Source organism: Hemitrygon akajei, chromosome 9 (genome assembly GCF_048418815.1).
Source record: "Hemitrygon akajei chromosome 9, sHemAka1.3, whole genome shotgun sequence".
Taxonomy (NCBI): Eukaryota; Metazoa; Chordata; class Chondrichthyes; order Myliobatiformes; family Dasyatidae; genus Hemitrygon; species Hemitrygon akajei.
In genome coordinates, this window is record NC_133132.1 from 123,059,349 (window position 1) to 123,085,009 (window position 25,661).

Genomic DNA, 25,661 nt, shown 5'->3' on the forward strand with positions numbered 1-25,661 from the left:
CAACTGTATAGGGTACTGGTGAGGCCACATCTGGAGTACTGCATGTAGTTCTGGTCCCCTTACTTGAGAAAGGATATAGTAGCTTTGGAGGTGGTGCCAAGGAGGTTCACCAGGTTGAATCCAGAGATGAGGGAGTTAGACTATGAGGAGAGATGGAGTCACCTGGGACTGTACTCACTGGAATTCGGAGGGATGAGAAGACATCTTATAGGAACATAAAAAATTATGAAAGGGATAGATAAGAGAGAGGCAGGAAAGCTGTTTCCACTGGTAGGTGAGATTAGAACTAGGGACCTCAAGATTCGAGGGGAGTAAATTTATGATTGAGATGAGGTGGAACCGCTTTTCCCAAAGAGTGGTGAATCCGTGGAATTCACTGTTCAATGAAGCAATGGAGGCTATCTTAGTAAATATATTTAAGACAAGGTTGGATAGATTTTGGCATTGTAGGGGAATTAATGGTTATCAGGAAAAGGCAGGTAAGTGGAGATGAGTCCATGGTCAGAGCAGGCATGATCTTATTGAATGTAGACAGATGGCCTACTATTGCTCCTATTTCTTATATTTTATCTAATGCTTTGGACCCCACAGCCACATCGTCTGTTGTCTATAAACACAAGAGATTCTGCAGATGCTGGCAATCCAGAGCAACTCTGCTGCAAAGTCACCTGATTCCAGCCTTGCTGCTGCCCTTCTGCTGCTGGACACTCATCTATAACTTTATCAGTTAAGGCGTAACAAATTTGTGCACATCTGACTGGGTACCTGTCTAATCCCTGCAAACTTGAGGTTGTTCAACACTCCAAGCACATACCCAACAGCCATGTGATTGCAGACCTGCAGTAGCTCCTAAAATTCTCATCTGTGCTTTCAAATCCTTCTATATTCTCACAATACCTCTTTAATCTTCTACTATTGTATGAACCTCTGAGATATCAAGTGCTCCTCTAACTCAAGCTGTTCGTCACCCTTCAAATCAGATACTTTATCATTGGCAATGTACTTTTAGTTACCAAACACAGCCTCAGGAATTCCATCCCTAGATTATTTCCCCATTTATTTTCCTTTACTTAAAATATTTGCTTTAAGATATCTTGGACCCAAAAAGAGAGCAGGCCATACTAGACTTGATATTGTGCAATGAGTTAAGGAGTTATTAATTCCCTCATAGATGAAGTGTTCTGATCATAATATGATTGAATGTTACATTCACTTTGGGAGAGTGAAGAATGGGACTAAGAATTGTGTCTTAATCTTAAATAAGAAGAATTTTGATTGCATGAAACAAGCATTAGCCAAAGTGAATGATGAAATTAGATTAACGTTATGATCAGTCAAAACCCAGAGTAGGACATTAAAGGGGATTTTTCAAAATACTTATAAATATATTTCAAAAAGGCAGAAAGCATGTCAAGCTAAAAATATAAAGATAGTATCAATTTTACAGAAAAAAAAGCATATACCGTTGATTCTGGTTAGTTGGTAAACATCAGGACCAGTACAGCCTGAACAGTGTTACTTCTCATTTCTCACCAACTATCAGTCATGAAAATCATTGCTATTTGCACACAAACACACGCGTATTTACTTACTGTCCATTACGCTGCTGATATTTAGGGCTGCAATGAAGGTTCTCTACCTCTGCCTGTCCATACTGTCATACACAGATAAAGAAGGATTCTTCATTGCTGTTTCTGCAGCAATTTTTTTTGACCAGTCGAAATTGTTAGTCCTGAGCTGGACCATTAAACCTGGCGGACCAGTGGATCACTGTTATACTGGTGTCTATCCTTTGACCTGGCATGGGTAACCCTTCCAAGAGCCAAAGCACAAGGCCCTGACTCTAGCCAACATAGCTCTCTGGGTTATTGAGGCACACAGGCCTCCAAAACCTACAACAAGTTTATGGTCCTCTTGGAGGAAACACACACAAATATGCTATATAAAAACTAGACTAATCAAGAATCTATCAAACTCTGCCTTAAATATACCTAATGACTTGGTCACCACAGCTCCTTGTGGCAAAGAATTCCACAAATTCGCTGGTTTTAGACTTCCCCACCATAGGAAGCATCTTCTCCACATCCACTCTCCTGAGGCCTTTCAACATTTAATAGGTTTTAATGAAGCCACTCCTTATTCTTCTCAATCCAGGGAAGTGAGTAGAATCCCAGAGCCATCAAACCCTCTTCATATGATAATCCTTTCAATCCCAGAATCATTTTTGTGCACCTCCTTTAAACCCTTTCCAATGTCAGTGCATCCTTTCTTAGATAAGGGGCCTCAAACGTCTCACAATACTCTAAGTGAGGCCTCACTAGTGATGTATAAAGCCTCAACATTACATCCTTGCTTTTATATTTTAGTGCTCCCAAAATGAATGCTAACATTGCATTTGCCTTCCTCACCACCAACTCAACCAGCAAGTTAACCATTCGGTGAATCCATTATGAGGACTTCCAAGTCCCTTTGCACCTCAGAATTTTGAAGTTATACTCCTTTTTCAAAATAGTCTATGTTCTTATTAAATGGTGAATAAGATATTATAGGCTGGCTGGTCAGATATACTCCAAATTCATATGTTCCTTAAAATCTGCTCTTTAATCATTAACCATCTCATTGCCTCCTTATGTAGCTCTGCTTCTCGTTTTGTTGATAACATTCCTCTGAGGAATGTCTATAATTTATTTTAAAAACCCTTTATAAATGGATGTCGTTTTTGTTATTATGTTGGGACCGTTTATCTCACAGGTCTTTGGTCAACAGGGCAATGTCCAATGTTTTTTCATGGAATGCCTGAACCCTGGGTTAGATTTCTGCAATTCTTTGGTGTATTACCGATTTCCTGTGCAAAGGCGACTTATGCTCAGTTCTGTGTTGCATCTGAATTTGCAGTGACTCAATAAAATCTTTGATAATCACAGAACCTGTATTTGAACTCCACATGTTTGTTTTGATTCATGTACTTTGAGACTGTACTGTTCATTAACTGAACTTTGTCTCTGAGCTAAAGATGGGAGGTTGTGATTTGCTTGATGCTTTTGACAGATACACTATACACACAGATCTAAAACTATAGGCACAGAAGGGCTGATGCTTTGCTTGAATCTCTGCATATTTTAATTATTCTTATAGTAGTTTCTTTTAGAACAGTTCACACTACCTCAAGAAAATAAGCCAACGTGATTAAAGAACTGCTCCACACCAGCCATGTCCTCTTCTCCCTCAGGCAGAAGATAGAACGGTTTGAAAATATCTTCCACCAGCCTCAACAGCAATTTCTATTCCACTGTTATAAGACTTGAAAATGGATGCCTTGTATGATAAAGAGTCGCTCAACCTATTGTGGCTCTCGCTTCTTACTTGTCTGCCTGTGCTTTATTTTCTCTGTTATCTGTGACTCTCTATTCTGCAGTTTAACATTGCTTTACTGATGGCTGATGCACCATCAATAACTCTTGGAGACGTGAGGCGAGATACCTGGAGACTGAGGCCGGGGCTGTGTCTCCAATCACCTTTATACCGGGGTCCGTGGGAGGAGCCACGGTCAGTGGGAGGAGCCACAGGAGCAGTCAGCAGGGGGGCGTGTCCAGACAGGTATATGTAGTTCACCACAATGGCAAACAAAGCAAGATTCTTCCCTGTATCTTCTTATATGTGAAAATAATAAATTAAATACCCTGATGATGGATGCTGCTTTCCTGTGACAACGCTTCATGTAGATGTGCTCAATGGTGAAGAGAGCTTACCCATGATGATTGGGGCGTATCCACTACTTTTTGTAGGATTTTCCGTTTAAGGGTATTTGTGCTTCCATACCAGGCTGTGATGCAACCAGTCAGTATAATCTCCACTACACATCTATAGAAGTTTGTCAAAGTTTTAGATGGCATGCTGAGTCTTTGCAAACTCCTAAGGAAGTAGAGGCGCTGCTGTGCTTTCTTTGTAATAGTACTTAAGTGCTGGGCCCAGGCCAAGCTCTCCAAAATAACAACACCAAGGAATTTCAAGTTGCCGACCCTCTTCACTGCTGATCCTCTAATGAGGACTGGCTCATGGACCTCTGGTTTCCTCCTCCTGTATGTAGTGTATATCAAAAAGCATTCTTTGCATGCACATCATGTCCAAAGTTTTATTTGTTAATAACTTTTCTTCTATTTAATGATACACATTCTGCGTAGAACCGTGCAGCAGAAATTCTGCACAACTCCTGAATCATCAAGATATCACACATGCCTTGCTTGCTGATACAGCAGTGATGTTAAGAAGCAGCAGCAAAACACATTTAACATTTTACATCTGACCACAGAACTTTGTCCTATGCCTGAAACTGATGTAATACTTATTCTTCTTCTGCTTGGCAATGGTTGCTGCCAACAGACACCCAGATGAAGAACATTTAGCAGATTCATTTTTAAGTTGGACTTCCAGAAGGAATTAGCTATAACTTGGACTTACTGAAAATAGGCATACCTTCCAGAACCAGTAAATATGATAGGGCAGGGAAACCATGGGTTGAGCAGAAATCTGATCTTGATGTTGCATAGCATCACAGTTGCTTGTAATTGTTTTCTCATCGAGTGCTCAGGGTAAATTTGTTCCCAGTGTTACAATGCCAGCTCGTTGTGCGTCTCTGTGAAGAAGACACTTTGTTTTGGAAACATCTTGCTGAGACAGTTTATTGAGGTGCTATGCAGAGATGTGCTTGTGTGGCTTGTGCCAAAGGTGAAAGGGCAGATGCCTCCGTGTTACTGTTGCCAAAAATGTACAAATCAGCTGATTAATAATGTGGACTCTGTAGCAGGAAGCACATGCTGTGAAGAAACACAGTTTCACCGTGTCAGTTCATCACATTGCAGCCTACCTGCACAAAACATAACAAGGACTGTGTACTACAAATGGCCAGGTAGTGACTAATGGATAGTCAAGTTAGAGAGGATATTACATTTGATACTTAGTTGCTAATACCAAGTATATAATAACCAATACAAAAATGGAATTACTTGAACTTCAGCAGATACGTAGCTTAGTCTGAAGATTAACAGTATTCTGAAAATGGCTTCACTCTGCAGGGTACCATTAAATGGAATGTACATTTTCATTAGTTGATGAGAAACGAACTGGGCTCATGTTGCTTTTTTGGAGAAAATTCTGTCACTCTGAAAATGAAATTAGAATTCAGGCTATTAGCCGATTGCTGGAGGCATTGATTGATGGTCAGATAAATACAACAAACTCTTCAGTAGTGGAAAAGAAGTATTGAAAATAAAGTAAAACTTAAACTAAAATGATGGAATTACCATTATTAACTTTTTCAAGTTTCAGGAGATGGTCAAACAAAGAGCCTTGGAAGATTTTTATTTCCTTCTATTTCTTCCACTTTCACTGAAGTAGCTATATTTCCACAGGGGAGCAGAAACTTAGCTGTTTCAGTGAGCTGGACAAATCATCATGTGGGAAGCTAGACAGTGAGTGATGACAAGCTGTTCTACATGGGAAATATTATAACTGGGATTGACAACGTCATCATTAATTCCTCATGTGCAGTTTCCAGGCCAGATTTGATGATTAGCAGGTGGTCGTTTTGCTCATATAAAATTATTTTTGTATTTTCCATGGAATGAAAGAATAAATACTCTAAAAGTAAACCAGTAGATCATTTCCTCTTGCATTTGTTATGATCACATTTTATCTGACAAAATGTTGATTTGCTTCATCTTGTCTAATGTTTTATCAGAAGTTTTGTCTGTGTGACCTTCATTGTTTAGTGTAGAATACTCTGCTGTGCTTTGTCCAGGCATGCCAATACTAGCTGGTGACCTATATGAGCACTGATTTGCCAGAGAAGTTTCCATGAACTAGGTGAAATTTCCAATTAACAGAGTACTGTATTGAATCAACATTGCATTCCTTGTCTCATCACTTTGCTCACACAGAGAATGTGAGAATTTCTGCCTTGATGTGGAATCCATATTAACAAAGGCAGATCCTTAGCAGTTTAATTTGCCATATAAAAGTTACAGTGCTGACAATGGATAGTGAGTGATAAAGGTCAGTGATTTTATTATATCTGGGGAGGGATGATATGAAATAAATTAGGTTAGTGAATCTCAACATCACTAAGACCTTCACTTTATGTTAATTACTTCTTGAAATGCAGCATTGAATGAACTGCCTTTAAGATTCAAGACTGTTTAATGTCATTTAAAGTACACAAATGTAAAGGAGAATGAAATAATTGTTATTCTGGATCCAATGCAGCACAAAACAAACTACTATATGATAAAGAACAATAATAAAAATCTATAAATATAAATAGATCAGATAGCTTATATGCATTGATCCATAAAGTAATGCTGTGTATGGACATGTCTGTACATAAGATGACTGACAAGAAATGTTAAAATAATATTAGTGGAGGTGTGGAGGAGTAGATTAGTGGGCAGAGGTGTTGATCAGCCTCACTGCTTGGGGAACGTAGCTGTTTTTAAGTCTGGTGGACCTGGCATCGATGCCACATAGCCTCCTCCCTGATGGGAATGGAACAAACAGTCCATGAATAGGGTAGCTAGGATTCTTCATGATGTTACTGGCCTTTTTCCAGCACTTTTCCGTATATGTGTCTTTAATGGCAGGAAGACTGGTGCTGATGAAGCGTTGTGCGGTTTTGACTACCCATTGAAGAGCATCCCATCTGCCTTAGTGATGCAACATAATAGGACGCTCTCCACTGCGTATCCGTAGAAGGACATGAGTATAGACATGCATAGTCCAATCTCTTGAGTCTCCTCAGAAAGCAGAGACACTTGTGAGCATTCTTGATTGTGCATGACATGTTCTAGGTCCATGAGAGTCTGTGCGAGATGGCACCTCCAGGACTTTGAAACTGCTTGTAGTTTCCACTGCCATGCCACTGATGTAAAGAGGGGTGAGAGTGATGACGTTTCTTCTGAAGTTGATACCTTTGTTGACAATGAGGAAGAGGTTGCCTGGCACCAGACCTCAAGCTCTTCCGCCTCCTTACTGTAGGCCACCTTATAACTGTTGATGAGCCCCGCCACTGCTGTGTCATTGATGAACTTGGCTATGTGATTCCTCGAGTGTTTGGCCATGTAGTCATGTGTGAGCAGAGTGTGTAGCAATGGTCTCAGAATACCAGCATCTAGGGTTGAGGAGGAGATGTAAAAAAGGATCAGCCATAATTGAATAATGGAGCGGACTTGATGGGCCCAATGGCCTAAGTCTGCTCCTATGTCTTATGGTCTTATGGTCTACTACAGCCCTGTGGGTCACGTGTGTTGAGAATGATGGAGCAGGAGGAGAGGTTGTGTATCCTGACTATCTGAGGTCTGTTGGTTAGGAAGTCCAACACCGTGTTGTGTTTAGACTGAGGAATAGGAGTTTGTTCACCAGGGTCTGTGGTACAATAGTGTTGAATGTCAAAATGAAATCCAGAAACAGCATCCTGACATAAATGTCAAAGTGTGTCAGGACCAGGTGCATGACATCTATGACATCTGCTAAAAAACATTTCTGTCGGTAAGCATATTGGTGATTGTCCAGTGTGACAGGAATGCAATTTTTGATATTTTCTATTATCAGCCATTCAAAGCCCTTCACGATGCTTAGTGTCAGTGCCACCGGGCACGAGCTGTTTAGTTCTGAAAGTGGAGAGTTCTTTGGTACAGGGATGATGATGACTGATTTGAAGCACGTGGGTCAGCAGCCTGGAGATGTCGAAGAGGTCCATGAAGGCATCAGTGAGCTGGTGTGCACCATACATGAGCACTCAACCTGGGATGTTATCTGTCCTTGCTGCAGAGAGTTTGCTCATAAAAGAGGGCCTACGAAACAAACTGCGATGATCATGAATCCATTGCACACAGTGATCATGATTTTCTTTAATTTATTCCTTCATGGAATAGGGACATCAGTGACAACTGCAAATTTTATTGTTCTATTCCTGATTGCTCTTGTACTGAGGCAACTGCATTGGTGGGTCATGTTACAAAACACTGGTTTATTGCTATATACTACCAATCCAACCAATGTATTTAAGAAAATGGTTTTGTTAAGAAATTAATAACAAGAAAATAGGTTTGCCATATTAAAGTAAACATCACTCTTATATTCCCTCTGACATGAGGAGCCCAGGAGAGAGTAAATGTAAGAGTCTTTGACACTAGTCATTAACACAATTCAGAAGGCAATCAGCTCAACTAATTCAGGAAGTAAACAGTTCAGAAGCAAAACAGGATTTCCACACTTATCCTCCTGTCAAGGACTTCTGACAGCAGCAAATATAAGAGTATCTTTTGCAGTTGTTAGCCTTTTGCACTGTTCACCATCCCAGTCCAAAGGATACATGATCAATTTTCCTGTCATGTGACAAGTATTGTTTGATGACTTGAACTTAACTTCACCTATTCGCAATGATGTCATTCATTGTCATGTCTCTGGAATAACATCCTCAAATGCCCAGTCCAGATTATTAGAGAAGCTTGCATTGTTTCAAATAGTGCTTAAGCAACTTTTAACATCAAACAGTACATCAGGCAGCTAATCTAGTGATGGGATCAACAACAAGTTAGCATGCCTTCTGTGGGGCGGCACGATAGCACAGTGGTTACCACAATGCTTTACAGTACCAGAAAAGCCGGTTCAATTCCTGCCATTGCCTGTAAGGAGTCTGAACATTCTCCCTGTGAGTGTTTCTCGCGTTAAGGACTACATGGATTTCCTCCAGGTGCTCCCGTTTCCTCCAAAGACATACCGGCTGGTAGGTTAATTGGTTATTGGAAGTAGTCCTGTGATTAGGCTGGGATTAAATCGGGGGTTCGATGGGCGGTGCAGCTCGAAGGGCTGGAATGGCCGACTCCACGTTGCATGTCAATAAATAATAAATAAGTTTCTAAGAAGCTAGAATGTATGTTCAGATTCTCCAGTAGAGCTCTTGCATCCATAACCTATAACAAAGAAAACATGATGCTAACAACTGCATGAAGGTTCTGCAGAATTTTTTATGCAGCCATTTTCTGTTCAACTTGGGTTTACCTTCTAAAATTCTAAAGATTTTCATGCTGGAAAACAAAGAAGATTGAAGTGAGTATGCTTGGAGATCAATTAAAATGAGTCTATGAGTAGCAAATGTTGTAAAGTCAACAATTTCCAACAATTACCGTGATCCAACAATTTTATTTACAGGTTTTGTCAACTTAAAAAGACCAGGCAGAGTTGCTGCTCTATGCTTTCAGATGAAACTGTTTCACCTGCATTTTGCTAATTTGCATTGCCTATTGTAATCAACCTCACCACTTTTCTTAATGTCAGTCAGGCTTTCTGTCCATTAGTAAATCAGATCTGGGTGTAATCATTTTTCACATTAACTAGCAGCAGAAGTGGTTCCCATTGACCACATATATTTATTACACATGGATGAAAATCATTTGTGGCCTTTTTGCATATCAATAACTGAACCTAGTTGTGTTGACAAGATCTGCTCTGGGAAAACCCATTAAGATGTCAGCATGGTAGCCATGCCAGAAGCAAGTTGATGTTTTTATCTATGCTTTGCTATAGTATGGCCAAACATGCCAAACTGTTTTAGTAATATGGCATCACAGACTTGTGGAACACATTCCAAATGATTAACTTGTTCTGAAAATGCACTTGCAACATATTTATTGGAACTAATTCTTGCCATTGGAAGCTGCTGTATCATCACCTATATTTCCTTCAGTTTGCTGTCTTCTTCTACCTGGCACAGAGTAAGAACTCTCTGTGCTAACCCTTGCAAGACACTTGGAATGATTCTTTCCTGCCAGTGTACCTTCGGTCTAAAATCACAACTCCTTTTTTGCCTCACCATGTAGCTTCTCATCATAAGTGAACCATTCATAATCCTAGCCACATAATTTCACAGCATTACACCTCTGGTGCATAACTGTAGGCCAAATTGGAACTGGATTGAAGAATGACTGTGATGAATGTGTGTATCCCGCTGTGCAAGACTCCAGCTCGAGTGTAGATTGCTAAGCACAGACCGGGAATCAAGTCTGGAACCTTCATAGTTCTGTGACAGAGCAGAGCAGAACAAAAGCTGATATACTTATTGCTTTGGAAGCTTGCAAATTTCTCTGAGTGAATTTTTTCTAGTGATTTACATGCGAGGGATTGTGGGCGGCAAGATAATTAGTTTGCTAAGATTAATCATTTGTCAAAGCATATATCTCTTGGAATTTAGATGCTGTTACAGGATAGAATTTTTTTTACAAATCAGAGAAAAATCTGAGGGAAAATTTAAGTTATTCTGAATAAGAGATTTATGGATTTCTGAATGAAACTCTACAGATTTATGTTGTGCACATTTCTTTCAGTAGATAATACACAAAATCAAAGTGTTCCCATTAATGAAGGAGGATGTACCACATTCTACATACATCATGTAATGACTCTTCAAGAGGATTTTTTTAAGAGTATTATTCACAAATAGAGTTCATGTCTGTTGAAATCAAGGTTTGCATCAATATACTTGAAGAAAGGACTGTAACTTAATATATAACTTTCAGTTCTAGTTTCTCATGTGGGAACCAAATTTGTTGAGGGCAAATATCTACATCTAGATTTAACAAATGTATGAGTATTGTTTGATGTTGAATGTTATATTGGCACCTTAAAATCAGTTGCTTTGGGCAGATGGGGCTTGTCACCATGTTTGGCAGCTCGTTTAGAAGGTAAACTCTGATATCAAACCTCTTCTGCCTTATGAATATACCCATCATAAGGGAAGGCTTTGGGAAAAATCTGGAGCTGGAGTCCCAAAGGCAGTCCTACATTGAGTTCAACACTGATGGCAACTCCTACATTGCCATTGGTGCCAGACTGTATCGGTTTTTTCTGTCCCTTTGGATTCATCAGCTGTATAGAGAGGAGGATCCTGCTACATGGGAAACAGGTTGCTCTCCATATCGTACTGCTCGGGCTGGCAGAGACAGCTAGCACGCATCATCTAAGATTGACCTATTTCAACAAATACCTACAGGTACGTGCTCTAGTTTCCAGTATCACATAATTTGTAGCATAGGATATCAGCTGATTCCTCGGGAACCCATATTAACTGAACCACGTCTACACTTACTAGCTTCAACTATGTTGGGAGGATTGAAGGAAATAATGCAATACAAATGAAAAAAAATAACAACTTTATGAAAGCTCTAAAAAATCTTGTGCTTTTATAATTAATAGGTACAAAATAAATTGAATTTATAGGAAGGAAAAAGGACAAATAATGGTTATTCTACAATACTTTTTAAAATTAGTTGTACAAAAGTCAAAGCTCAGAACAAATTCATTCATTAGACTTAAATGTATTATACACAGCATAATTGTATCAAAAGTAGATTCTTAATTTATTTTGAGGCTATGGTTATTCAAGGTTATTCTTCAATCAGCATTGATTACTTTCAGAATTAAGTAATAAAAACCATCATTTCAGCTTTAATGGCTCTCATCAGAGTTTAACATTAACTTTCCATATCTCAGATGGAAATCAACAATTTATAAAAAGCCTTGCATTTAATCCCTTGGGCAGGAACTTGTCCCCTGAAAGCTGCTATGCAAAAGGTACAACTGAACAATGCCATTTATGCTGATCGTTCAGGGTGGAACATGGCTTAAACCATTTAATATTCCCACATAGAATAAAATTTATCATTGTTTCTTAAATGAAAACTTGGATAATGCATCACATCATGGCATTGTTCAGTCATTACCTCACAGTGAGCATGTGAATTTTTGCTCCTGATAATAGTATCTGAAAATATAACCTGTATCTGAACTTGCATCAAGCCACATTCACCTTTCATTCCTGTCTAGCAATGCTTTACTGTTAAAAATCTCAGCTGAACATACACAGCTCATTCAAACTTAAAGCATCTTAAAATTCTTGAGCTCCTGTAATTCTTTGTTCTTACAAAACCCTAAATTAGTTTCTGTGGTTTCAGCTGCAGTTTCCTTGGCTCTGAAAATGCCTCCCTAAATCAGTGCTCCTCTTCAGAGCCCTCCTTTCATTCAAAACACTCCATGAAGCCTCCCTATTTAACCAAATTTCTTAATACTTAATATTCATCAATGTGGATTGATGTAAAATGTTTGACAACATGTCTGAAATGCCCTAAGAAATAATGTTCTAAATGTTGTTTGCTTAGACCCCTGACCCACTCCCTCTACACACCTGACTGTGCTGCTAGGCACAGCTCCAATGCCATCTTCAAATTTGCTGAACTACTGCTGTGGGTGAATCAGATTCAGATTGAGATGTATCTTTCACATGTACATCAAAATATGCAGTGAAATGTGTTTCGACTTCAAGCACTCCTTTCTCCTCCTCGAGCCTTACCCCCCTTTGAAAACGCTACTCGCCCCTCTCTCTGCACCAATCCTAACTTTGCCATCAAGCCCACAGACAAAGGGGTAGTGTTGTAGTGTAGAAGACTGACCACCACATTGCTGAAGCCAGGCGGCCTCCTCATACCTACTCCGTGAAGAGGACCCACCCTGGACCATCAGAAAACGTCCTCTGATCCGTCGCTTATCACTTCCCCCCTGGTCCGGCTCCTTCTTCCCTTTCTCCCATGGTCCACTCTCCTCTCCTATGAGATTCCTTCCTCTCTAGCCCTTTACCTTTCCCACCCACCTGGCATCACCTATCACCCTCTAACTAACCTCCTTCCCCTCCCCCACCTTTTTATTCTGGTGTCTTCCCCCTTCATTTCCAGCCCTGAAGAAGGGTCTCAGCTTAACCTGCTGACTATTTATTCATTTCCTGCCTGACCTGCTGAGTTCCTCCAGCATTTTGTGTGTGTTGCTTCGGATTTACAGCATCTGCAGACTTTCCTGTGTCAGTGAAATGCGTTGGTTGCGTTAACAACTAACATATCCAAGGCTATGCTGGTGGTGGGGGGGGGGGGGGGAAGCCCGTTAGTATTGCTGCATATTCGGGCAGGAAGTAGCATGGCCACCTTGCTCAGAAGATTATAACAAAACAGAGCAGAACAAGTGACAAAACAACGACAGCAGAACAGCCACGTTCCTCCCTCCCATTCACCTACGTTCACACACAGTCCTCTAACAGGCCTCCAGCTTCCCGTGGACCCATGGATTCACAGATATTTGGCCTTTGACTTCCCCAGTGGACTCGTAGACTCCGATATTTGGCTTCCGAGTGAACACTGGGCTTTGAACTTTGGTATCATCTCAAAACTCGCTGATGATGAAGGACTCTAAATGACAACCCGAACTCCAGGCCTGGAACGCTGGACTCACCGATGATGGGACTTGAAAGCAAGACTTCAAGCTCCAGTCTCACCCATTTGCACACATAGGGAGCCAGTGGAACTTGTACTTCCTGCCAGCATGAAACTCCAAACCTGGAACATACCAATGATGCGCTGACCTGTGGGGGTGACGCTAGTCCTTGTCCTTGCTGGTCCACCAGCCTGATATACGGCCACACCCACAGGTGCTGATAAGCAGGTTGACTGGTGCCAGAAAAATAACCTCTTACTCAAAGTCAGCAAAACTAAAGAACTGATAGCTGAATTCATGAAGGGAAGTAGGATGAATTTATTCAGATCCACACTGCATGACTGGTGGTGGAGAGAGACAGCAAATTCAAATTCCTAGGTTTCAACATATTGGATAACGTGCCCTAGGCCCAGCACATAGACGCAATCATACGAAAAGCACACCCATGTCTTTATTTTCTTGGGAGATTTAAGGGGGTTGGCTTGTCATCAAACACTCTAATAAACTTCTACAGATGCACTGTTGAAATTATACTGAGTCATTGCAGCATGGTCTATTATGTCAATTCAAATGCACAGGAAAGTAAGAAGTTTCAGAGTACTGGTCTCCATACAAAACATCATGGGCAACAGCTGTCATCAAAGAGCCCAACTACCTGGGTCATGCTGACATTTCACAGTTATCATTGGGCAGGAGGTACAGAGAAACCTGCAGTTCCACACCACCAGGTTCAAGAACAGCTACATTTCTTCAACTGCTCAGTTCTTGAGTCAACCGGCAAAACCCTAATCAATAGAGTGTAGCAACACTATGACCATTTTGATCTCTTTGCACTAAAATAGACTTCATGTGATTTCTTCTAATTGTGTTTTCTTGTAAAAATTGTGTATATTTAACTTAAGCATTTTTGTGAAGGCTTTTTCAATGATGCTATGTGCCTGGGATGCTGCCGCATGCAAGCTTTTCATTACATGTTCAGTAGAATAAAGGAATTTACAATGGCACGGGAGGGGGACTGGCCAAAGTTGACTGGAAAGGGACACAAGCAGGAAGGACAGCAGAGCAGCAATGGCTGGAGTTTCTGTGAAAAATGAGGGAAGTACAAGACAGATATATTACAAATAAGAAGAAATTTTCAAATGGAAGAAGGACATTCCCGTGGCTGACAAGTGAATCAGAGCCAAAGTAAAAGCAAAAGAGAGGGCATACAAGGAAGCCAAAGTTAGTAGGAACATAGAGGATTGGGAAGCTTTTAAAAACTTGCAGAAGGAAACTAAGAAGGTCATTAGGAAGGAAAAGATGAATTATGAAAAGAAGCTGGTGACTAATATCAAAGAAGATACTAAAAGCTTTTTTAAGTATATAAAGGGTAAAAGAGAGTTGAGGGTAGATATAGGACCAATAAAAAATGATGCTGGAGATATTGTAATGAGAGATGCAGAGATGGCAAAGGAACTGAATGTGTGTTTTGCATCAGTCTTCACAGTGGAAGACATCTGCAGTATATTGGACATTTAAGAGTGTCAGGGAAGTGAAGTATGTGCAGTGAAAATTACGACTGAGGAGGTGCTCAGGAAGCTCAATGGTCTGGGGGGTGGATAAATCTCCTTGACCTGATGGAATGCACCCTCGGGTTCTGAAGGAGGTAGCTGGAGAGATTGTGGAGGCATTAACAATGATCTTTCAAGAATCAATAGATTCTGGCATTGTACCAGATGACCGGAAAATTGCAAATGTTACTCTGCTATTTAAGAAGGGTGGGAGGCAGCAGAAAGGAAACTATAGACCTGTTAGCCTAAAGTCAGTGTTTGGGAAGTTGTTGGAATGGATTGTTAGGGATGAGATTACAGAATACCTGAAGACACATAACAAGATAGGCCAAAGCCAGCATGGTTTCCTGGAAGGAAAATCCTGCCTGACTAACCTACTGCAATTCTTTGAGGAAATTACAAGCAGGGTAGACAAAGGAGATGCAGTAGATGTGGTGCACTTGGATTTTCAGAAGGCCTTTGACAAGGTGCCACACATGAGGCTGCTTAGCAAGATAAGAGCCCATGAAATTACAGGGGAGTTACTAGCATGGGTGGAGCATTAGCTGATCAGCAGAAAACAGAGAGTGGGGATAAAGGGATCCTATTTTGGCTGGCTGCCAGTTACCAGTGGAGTTCCACAGGGGTCGGTGTTGGGACCACTGCTTTTTATGATGTATGTCAATAATTTGGACTATGGGATTAATGGATTTGTGGCTAAATTTGCTGATGATACAAAGATAGGTGGAGGAGCGGGTAGTGTTGAGGAGACAGAAAGCCTGCAGAAAGACAGATCGTTTAGGGGAATGAGCAAAGTGGCAAATGAAATACAATGTTGGGAAGTGTATGGTCATGCCCTTTGGTGGATGAAATAAATGGGCAGACTATTATTTATATGGGGAGAGAATTCAAAATGCAAAGATGCAAAGGGACTTGGAAGTCCTTGTGCAGGATACCCTAAAGGTTAGCCTCCAGGTTGAGTCAGTGGTGATGAAGGTGAATGCAATGTTGACATTCCTTTCTAGAGGTATAGAATATAAGAGCAAGAATGTAATGTTAAGGCTCTCTAAGGCACTCGTGAGACCACCCTTGGAATATTCTGTGCAGTTTTGGCTCCTCATTTTAGAAAGGGTATACTGATATTGGAAAGGGTGCAGAGAAGATTCACGAGAATAATTCTAGGAATGAAAGGGTTACCGTATGAGGAATGTCTGGCAGCTCTTGAGCTGTATTCCCTGGAGTTCAGGAGAATGAAGGGGATCTCATAGAAACAGTCCAAATGTTAAAGGTCTGAACAGATTAGATATGGCAAAGTTATTTCCCATGGTATAGGAGTTTAGGACAAAAAGGCATGACTTCAGGATTAAAGAACATCCATTTAGACCAGAGATGCAGAGCAATTACTTTAGTCAGCAGATGGTAAATCAATTTGTTGCCATGAGCAGCTGTGAAGCCCAAGTCATTGGGTGCATCTAAGGCAGAGATAGATAGGTTAGTAATATAGAAACATAGAAAACCTACAGTGCAATACAGGCCCTTCGGACCACTAAGCTGTGCTGAACGTGTCCTTACTGTAGAAATTGCCTTGGGTTACCCATAGCCCTCTATTTTTCAGAGCTCCATGTACCTGTCCAGGAATCTCTTAAAAGACCCTATCGTATCCACCTCCACCATCGCTGTCATCCCATTCCACGCACATCCCACTCTTTGTTTAAAAAACATACTCCTGACATCTCCTCTGTACCTACTTCCAAGCACCTTAAAACTGTGCCCTCTTGTGCTAGCCATTTCAGCCTTGGGCAAAAGCCTCTGACTAGCCACATGATTAATGCCTCTCATCATCTTATACACTTCTATCAGGTCACCTCTCAAACTCCGTCACTCCAAGGAAAAAAGGCCTATTTCACTCAACCTATTCTCATAAGGCATGCTCCCCAATCCAGGCAACACCATTATAAATCTCCTCTGCATACTTTCTATGGTTTCCACATCCTTCCGTAAGTGAGGTGACCAGAACTGAGCCCAGTACTCCAAGTGGGGTCTGACCAGCGTCCTATATAGCTGCAGCATTACCTCTTGGTTCCTAAACTCAAAACCACGATTGATGAAGGCCAATGCACCACATGCTTTCTTAACCATAGAGTCAACCTGCACTGCAGCTTTGAGTGTCCTATGGACACGGACCCCAAGATCCCTCTGATCCTCCACACTGCCAAGAGTCTAACCATTAATATTAATACTATTTTCTGTCATCATATTTGACCTACTAAAATGGATCACCTCACTCTTATCTGGATTGAACTCCATTTGCCTCCAACCTTTGTGTCATCAGCAAATTTACTAACCCATCCCTCCACTTCCTCATCCAGGTCATTTATAAAATCATGAAGAGAAGGGGTCCCCACTGGTCACTGACCTCCATGCAGAATATGACCCGTCTACAACCACATTTGCCTTCTCTGGGTAAGTCAGTTCAGGATCCACAAAGCTATGTTCCCTTGGATCCCATGCCTCCTTACTTTCTCAATAAGCCTTGCATGGAGTATCTTGTCAAATGCCTTGCTGAAATCCATATACACTACATCTACTGCTCTACTTTCATCAATGTGTTTAGTCACATCCACAAAAAATTCAATCAGGCTCGTGAGGCACGACCTGCCCTTGACAAAGCCATGCTGACTATTCCCAATCATATTATGCCTCTCCAAGCATTCCAAATCCTGCCTCTCAGGATCTTCTCCATCAATTTACCAACTACTGAAGTAAGACTTACTGGTCTATAATTTCCTGGGCTACCTCTACTTCCTTTCTTGAATAAGGGAACAACATCCGCAACTTTCTAATCCTCTGAAACCTCTCCTGTCTGCATTGATGATGCAAAGATCATCGCCAGAGGCTCAGCAATCTCCTCCTTCACCTTCCACAGTAGCCTGGGGTACATCTCGTCCGGTGACTTATCCAACTTGATGCTTTCCAAAAGCTCCATCACATCCTCCTAATACCTACATGCTCAAGCTTTTCAGTCCGCTGCAAGTCACCCGTACAATTGTCAAGATCCTTTTCTGTAGTGAATACTGAAGCAAAGTACTCATTAAGTACCTCTGCCATCTCCTCCAGTTCCATATACACTTTTCCACAGGTTCTTGTTTAGCCAGGGCATCAAAGGGTATAGGGAGAAGACAGGGGAGTGGGGATGACTGGAAGAATTGAATCAGCCATGACTGAATGGCAGAGCAGACTTGATGGGCTGAATGGCCTACTTCTGCTCCTATATCTTATGATCTTATGGTCTTATGAACCAGTGCATACATGCACTCAGCTTTGACTTACTACTATATGTAGTTCTATACAAATATATGCCATTGTCCAAGAATTCACCAAGAATGATAAAAATTCCCTTTCTAAATGTCACAAATTTTATGGCAGGATTAAGGGTTGCTTATTTCAAAGAAAGGTTCAGAGTCAAGATAATGGTCTGTACCCATATTTTTCAAAAGTGTTAATCTCAAACACGTTGCATGAAAGAAAGAACTAGTATCAATAAAACCCTTCCAATCGACGAGTATAAGGAAATGCAAACCCTGATTGAATTTCCTGGGGAGGTTTTAACAGGAAAGTGTTGTCAAGAACTTGAGAGCATAAGAGCAAATGCAAAAACCAGCCGGTAGAGGGGATGGATAAAATGATTACAAATCATGATGAACTCGTTAAGATGCAATGGTGCAGTAACTATTGTAGAAGGACTTTCAGCTTTTCTTTTGTTCATTAATTTCTGTCACATCTGTTCTGCTGAATGAATGAACAGCTGTAATATTCACCCTAAGCAACATTTCAATGAAAATTCAATCCATTCAGTGGCAATCAGAGTTACATCATCTTGCTAGAGATATTATGAGATGATAGAAAACCTGTTCACATACAGCAATTTGGTGTCGAACAGGCACTTCCTCTCTTACAGGTATGTTTTCAGTTGTAGGTACTATTTCTCAATTGCATAAACTGTGATTATCATAGCGGTGGTTGTAAGTCTTTGTGAGGTGATTCATCTGATGTATTCTTGTAATAATACCAATGATACACTTCAGTACCTCTTTTGATGACAGTAATTACATTAACAAAACAGTAATGAACATTATATTTTCAAATTATTGTTCAGAGTTAAATTACAATAAGCTAAAACTCGCTGGAGCAGGCATTTTGCTTGGTGAATTATTTCCCTCGCCTTCAGTCTTTAACCCTGAAAACCTCTGAAGGAATAAACGATATAAGGAAAGGGAACCTTGGTAAAATGACAAGACCAACAATCTACAGATAATGAGGTTTAGGAACTTAGAAAGAAAGATACAAAGTGAAAATGAATGAAATAGGATGGAATCAAGTATGGAACTACATATTGTATAAAATGAGAGAAAGGGAAATTAGACGGAGAAGAAAAGGACAGGAAAAGATTTAAAATAGTAACTTCTGAAATGTTAAGAGTTCTCTTAGAGCAATTTGCTACCCACAGTTATAAGACCACTGTTTCAGCTGTTCCTTACTGGATGGGAAACATTGAGTGGTATTGAGGGAATTTAGGTTTTGTCATTGCAGGGCATATATACTGGTATCAAGAAAGTTTTCTGTAATTTAAGGTAATTGCAGAAATTTATGCTAAGATCCTATTTGTGCAAGTGTTAACAGTAGAGTAGAATAAATAGTGCAGAAATTGGCAGCAATTAATAGCCAATTAATAGGCTGTCTTTGTCTTGCAACAAACTGCTAAACAATTTACACAATAATAAATGTGCATATTGAAATGTAATGTTCTTGGCATTTTCCATGCCCATTGATGCTAAGCATGTTCACTTCTAACAATTTTCCCGTCTGACTGTTTCAAATACCCTCAATGATACCTGGTGCTCCAGGTTGGGATGATTATGTTTGATGTACATTCTTGATATGAACCCAGTGAAAATCCATCCACAGTAAGCAATGATTGGAAACACTTTGATTAGCAGCCAAATTCTCATAGGAATGGCACTGGTAGGACAGCAGCTTGATGACTATGATGCATATAACCCACGTTAATAAACAGAATGGACACTGGAAGTACTGATGGCCAATCTGGTGCATGTTGGCATATGGTTTCCAGTTATGCCCTCACTTAATCCTTCTTTACTAATTCCAGTGATTTAACCCAGAGTCTCATAAAGTAAATTAGAAATTTACTGGATGAAAATTACTGTAAGGATTCCTTCCAAACTGAAGCTACTTAAATAATCATACATCTAGTGACTTGGATATTTAATGTGCCGAGGAAGCAAGCTGAAATGATTCCAAATCCAACTACAAAGAAATTCACAAAGGTAGGAATTCTTATTATCTGATGTGGAATGAACACTCTTTCTCTCAACGTTGTGAACCAGTCCCAAAGAATTTAGACATAGTTTGCCAAGAACTGAAAAAATACCAGCTAGGTTAAGCTATGCAGATCCTGTTATGTAATTTGATATTAAGCCTGATTTGATCTAGCTTTAACTTCATTTCCTGCCTGATCCCAATAAGCCTCAACTCCCCAGATGACCAGAAGTCTGTTTATCTCTGCCGCAAATAATTAGCAATACCAGAATAATGATGAAGGACAACTAACTAAAGTTGCACAGATTTCCAGTACAGACCACAGCTAACCATCCTGCTGCTTTTATTTCTTAGTGGGACCACCCTGTCTGCAGACCATTGACTTGCAGAGTTGCTGGAGCCAAAGTAGAGGGAGTCCTGGATGCCAGTGGCAAGATTAACCCTCTGGGTCCTCTTTATGAGCCAGGAAAGCTGATTAATCATCAACTTTGCCAAGCACTATTACAGGCCATGGGTTGCTTGCCAACAGCTGATTAATCTTGAGTGTTGTGCGAAGGGATTTGGCAATGGAATGTGCCCACCATGAAGCTGCCTCATTTCTGTAACAACACTTATGGGGAAATTTTCCAAAAATACTGACTAAAAATTCTACCAAACGCTGACGATAATTTTTATTCTGTTTGAACAAATGGTCAGTAAATGTCAATACGCGATGGCAGCAGCTATTCTCTTCATCGGGAAGTGTATATGAAACATAGGCTTTCAATGTAAACAGGTAGCAAATGCTTCAAACTAATCTGAAGAAAGGTTTGCATTCCGTTGATGGATTCTGTCATGAAATATTCTGCAGTGGAATGACTCACATCAGTAAAAAAAACTTTACTTATATAGATAAGTGCCTAACTTTATAAGTTGGTAAGTTGATGGAGAAGATCCTGAGAGGCAGGATTTATGAACATTTGGAGAGGTATAATATGATTAGGAATAGTCAACATGGCTTTGTCAAGGTCGTGCCTTATAAGCCTGATTGAATTTTTTGAGGATGTGACTAAACACATTGATGAAGGAAGAGCAGTAGATGTAGTGTATATGGATTTCAGCAAGGCATTAGTTAAGGTACCCCTTGCAAGACTTATTGAGAAAGTAAGGAGGCATGGGATCCAAGGGGACCTTACTTTGTGGATCCAAAATTGGCTTGCCCACAGAAGGCAAACAGTGGTTGTAGATGGCTCATATTCTGAATGGAGGTTGGTGACCAGTGGTTTTCCTCAGGGATCTGTTCTGGGACCCCTTCTCTTTGTGATTTTTATAAATAACCTGGATGAGGTAGTGGAGGGATGGGTTAGTAAATTTGCTGATGACCCAGAGGTTGTGGGTGTTGTGGACAGTGTGGAGGGCTGTCAGATGTTACAGAGGGACATTGATAGGATGCAAAACTGGGCTGATAAGTGGCAGATGGAGTTCAACCCAGATAAGTGTGAGGTGGTTCATTTTGGTAGGTCAAATATGATGGCAGAATATAGTATTAATGGCAAGACTCTTGACAGTGTGGAGGATCAGAGGGATCTTGGGGTCCGAATCCATAGGGCACTCAAAGCAGCTGCGCAGGTTGACTCTGTGGTTAAGAAAGCATACGGTGCATTGGCTTTCAACAATCATGGGATTGAGATTAGGAGCCGAGAGGTAATTTTGTAGCTATATAGGACCCTGGTCAGACCCCACTTGGAGTACTGTGCTCAGATCTGGTTACCTCACTACAGGAAGGATGTGGATAGTATAGAGAGAGTGCAAAGGAGATTTACAAGTATGTTGCCTGGATTGGAGGGCGTACCTTATGAGAATTGGTTGAGTGAACTCAGCCTTTTCTCCTTGGAGCAGTGGAGGATGAGAGGTGACCTGATAGAGGTGTATAAGATGATGAGAGGCTTTGATCGTGTGGATAGTCAGAGGCTTTTTCCCAGGGCTGAAATGGCTGACATGAGAAGGCACAGTTTTAAAGTGCTTGAAAGTAGCTACAGAGAGTGGTGAATGCATGGGCTGCCAGTGACAGTGGTGGAGGCAGATGGAGCTTAGAAAAATAGAGGGCTATGGGTAACCCTACATAATTTCTAAAGTAAGTACATGTTCAGCACAGCACTGTGGGCCAAAGGGCTTGTATTGTGCTGTAGGTTTTCTATGTTTCTATGTTTAAATTAAGCCAGTCAATTTATCTCCAATAAATCAATGCAAATATAAATGAAAGGATTATTTTAACTTGGTAACTATCCACTCTGCTGTAAAAATGTTTAAAAATTAATAAGATTTTGCCTATTGTAAACTCTGACCTACACTAGTCTTCATGTGGCTCAACCAAAAAATGTGGTGGAGTTGGTACAGCAGCAATATCACAAGGGCCTCATACTATACACCATTGTTCTGCCACCAACAGAGAGATTTTACTTGATTTATGATTGACCTGAAGTGAGCTAGATGTCCATAATCCCTTCTATGCATCCCAGGGGAAGAGAACTGCCTGCAAAGTGTATTCTGATAGAAGATCTAAGAGTAAAGATCTCAACACTAGCACAGACTAAGAATCAACATGGACTATGTGGCAATAATGAGACAGTTTCTACGAAAGATAATTCTGAATCACATTTTAACAGCAGTGTGAAACTACAATTTCTTTCCTTTGGTAAATGTGTCTGCGAACATTAAGTTTGCATTCTTTCTGAGTATTGTCCCCTGGTCCAGGAGGAGCACATCAGAAACTTTGGCCCACACTGCCCAATACTTTTATTAACCAATAGAATTAATGCTTAAAAATTCAGAATATATCCCTGAATTTAAACCTTATTTTTGCCCAAGGCCAGAATTTCTCAGCACTTGTACAGATTTATAAAAAACAATTTTTAGTTGTGCAAATTGTCATGAACAAAAAGATGAGAACTTTGAATTATCTTGTCAGGGGCTAAAAATACAAAGTGGTTTTCACTGCATTGTCCAATTTAAAGACACGGTGCTTTCTACTAGGCCATTCAAAAATATCTAATATTCGATTATGTTTAATTATGTAATTAAAACTATAATGAGCACATGATTTTTTTTAAATTATCTGGTTAACTTGATTAATTGTTTTAATTGCTTGACATCCCTAACTTAAACAGCCACATACTAATTTCAACAATCATTTATGCAAACTTTGGCATTTCAGTGTGACATATTGTGCATTTTGTTAATCTTAAAATATTTTACATAAAACCTTAACACGTATTTTGAAAGAGTGATGGGCAATTATGCAGTGTTTGGTATCCATATGTGAAACTGCTATTTATACAATGCTATTTTAACACTCCCCAGAGATCCTCATACCAGTAGAAATCATCCAGAAACACAAAAAAAAACATTGTTTATTAAGTGAATCTGCATCAGGGAAATGGAGCGGAGTGATGGCTATCTGAATTTCCAACATTTGCTCTTGCTACTTGGTAAGAATATTTGTGGAATTCAGGAATAGATGTAACTATTTCTTTCACTTCTTCCTCTGCTCTCAGTCTTAGCACTGAGTTAAATAATACAAAGACTCAAGCTGCACCAAACATCTTAATCAGTGCATTAGTTGCTTACGACACAAGCTGTGCCTGCATGTAGAGACCATTACTAAAGAACTGTCCTGGAGTGGAAAGCAAGAAGTTGTTTATTTTCTTGCAAGTGGCAGATGCAAAGTGCTTCTGTTACATTTCCTGTGTGAATTTCATGTTGATCTGTCCCACTCTGTTTAAAACAAAAGGTCCTCTTCTGCATTTTCTCTGTCTTCTCTTGGGGTACATTCTTTTATCTCTCCTGTTTATATACTATATCCAAACTGTTGGAGCCTGAAATATATTTGAGGCCTTGAAGAGTACCCGGGTGGGAGGCTGCATAGAGGTGAGGATCTCCAGGTGGGAAATCAAGAAGTAATGGTTTCTTGGATGTCTTGCAACATTAACCATTAGAAGCAGTTTATTACTGCACAATTTTCAGTCTGAATATTAATTAGTATGTGGGAGAATTATAGATGTTCAGCAAAGCCCTTGATCAAAATAAAGTATACTTCTTTTCATTCTGCTGAGGAAAATAAAAACTCACCTTCAAGCAAAACTGATTAGTGAGACTAATTGACGGCTGTCTGCACGACATTTCAATGTGTGTCATCATCTACTAGGGCATACAGTTCTCAGAGTCAAGTTCATTGTTCTTATCAGATATGATGTGACTGCATTAGCTACAAACATATTTAGTAGAGATATGGAAAGGAAAATGGAAAAATTTCAAACAAAAAGAAGTCACGCTAAATTACTGGAACAAAATGCCAAGCAAGATAACAAGAGACAAAAACACTGGGACTGTTTGAAATTCAACCAAATGTCATTTTTGCAGAATTAATGTATGAAACTGATGAGTTGGTACAGGCTGAATAGTCTTCTCGCATCCCTAATTTTTCTTACGCTGCCATGACAGAAAATAGATTAACTCCATAATTAACAATACAAGTCAATGTTAAATGTAGTCATAATTATCTTTGTATTAACTGTGAATAAATGTAAGGAAGTGTCAGCAGCCTGTGACTGCCCTGACTCATATAATAAACATTTACTTTAATATAAACAGGTTGAGTTCAAAGCGACTTTTCTTCTGCAGTCATGACTGAGACTCGTGCAAATCTGGGAAAAAAAGATGGACTTCAGATACCAGTATTGAAAAAAGATTATAAAAGCAAGTTATTGTGGATAATTATAGAAACATTTGATAAATGAAACAGGATCTGTGGAAGGAAAAATCAGTTTTATAACCAGTAATCAAATCCCATTAAGCTGAAATATGGAGCCTAACTGAGGCGGTTGAGAGCCAGCAGTCCCAAGAGGTCGTGCCAGCCTTTAGACATTTGTACCTGAATAGAAATCAGACTTCCACACATCTCAGGTCAACAAGAAGGTCTGAATGACAGGAGCTGGCAAGTGTGATCTTCCACTCTGCTGCTGGTCTTGTTTGGTCCTCTACAACTGCAAAAGGGCTTCGGAGGAGAGCAGGTGCCACAAGTGTTAAGGCAGAGCCACAGGCCAGATTCAGCAAGATCCAAACAGTTCTCCTGTCATAGATGCCACCTGTTATCTTCTGCCTTTTGATTTTATTCCAGTCAAACTAATGTCTAAAATTGAAATGAAATTATGCATTATTAATTATATAGCTTATTATAACTTATGTATCCTAAATAGCTAGGTTTCTTAATATCTTTATCAAAATGTTTCCAAGGGAAAGCACAAGTAGCACTTCATGAAATATTACCAGAAAAATGCTGTAAGGCTTTAATAATATCCACAATGTCCTTTCACCAAGTTAGTGACTTTAAGCCTGTTGCAACTACCTCTATCAAGAAGTTTTGAACCTGTGTGTGAAATATTCCAAATCAGATGAAGGCTCCAAATGAGGATATAGAATAAGTTTGAACCAATTGCATGCAATTGTTTGCAC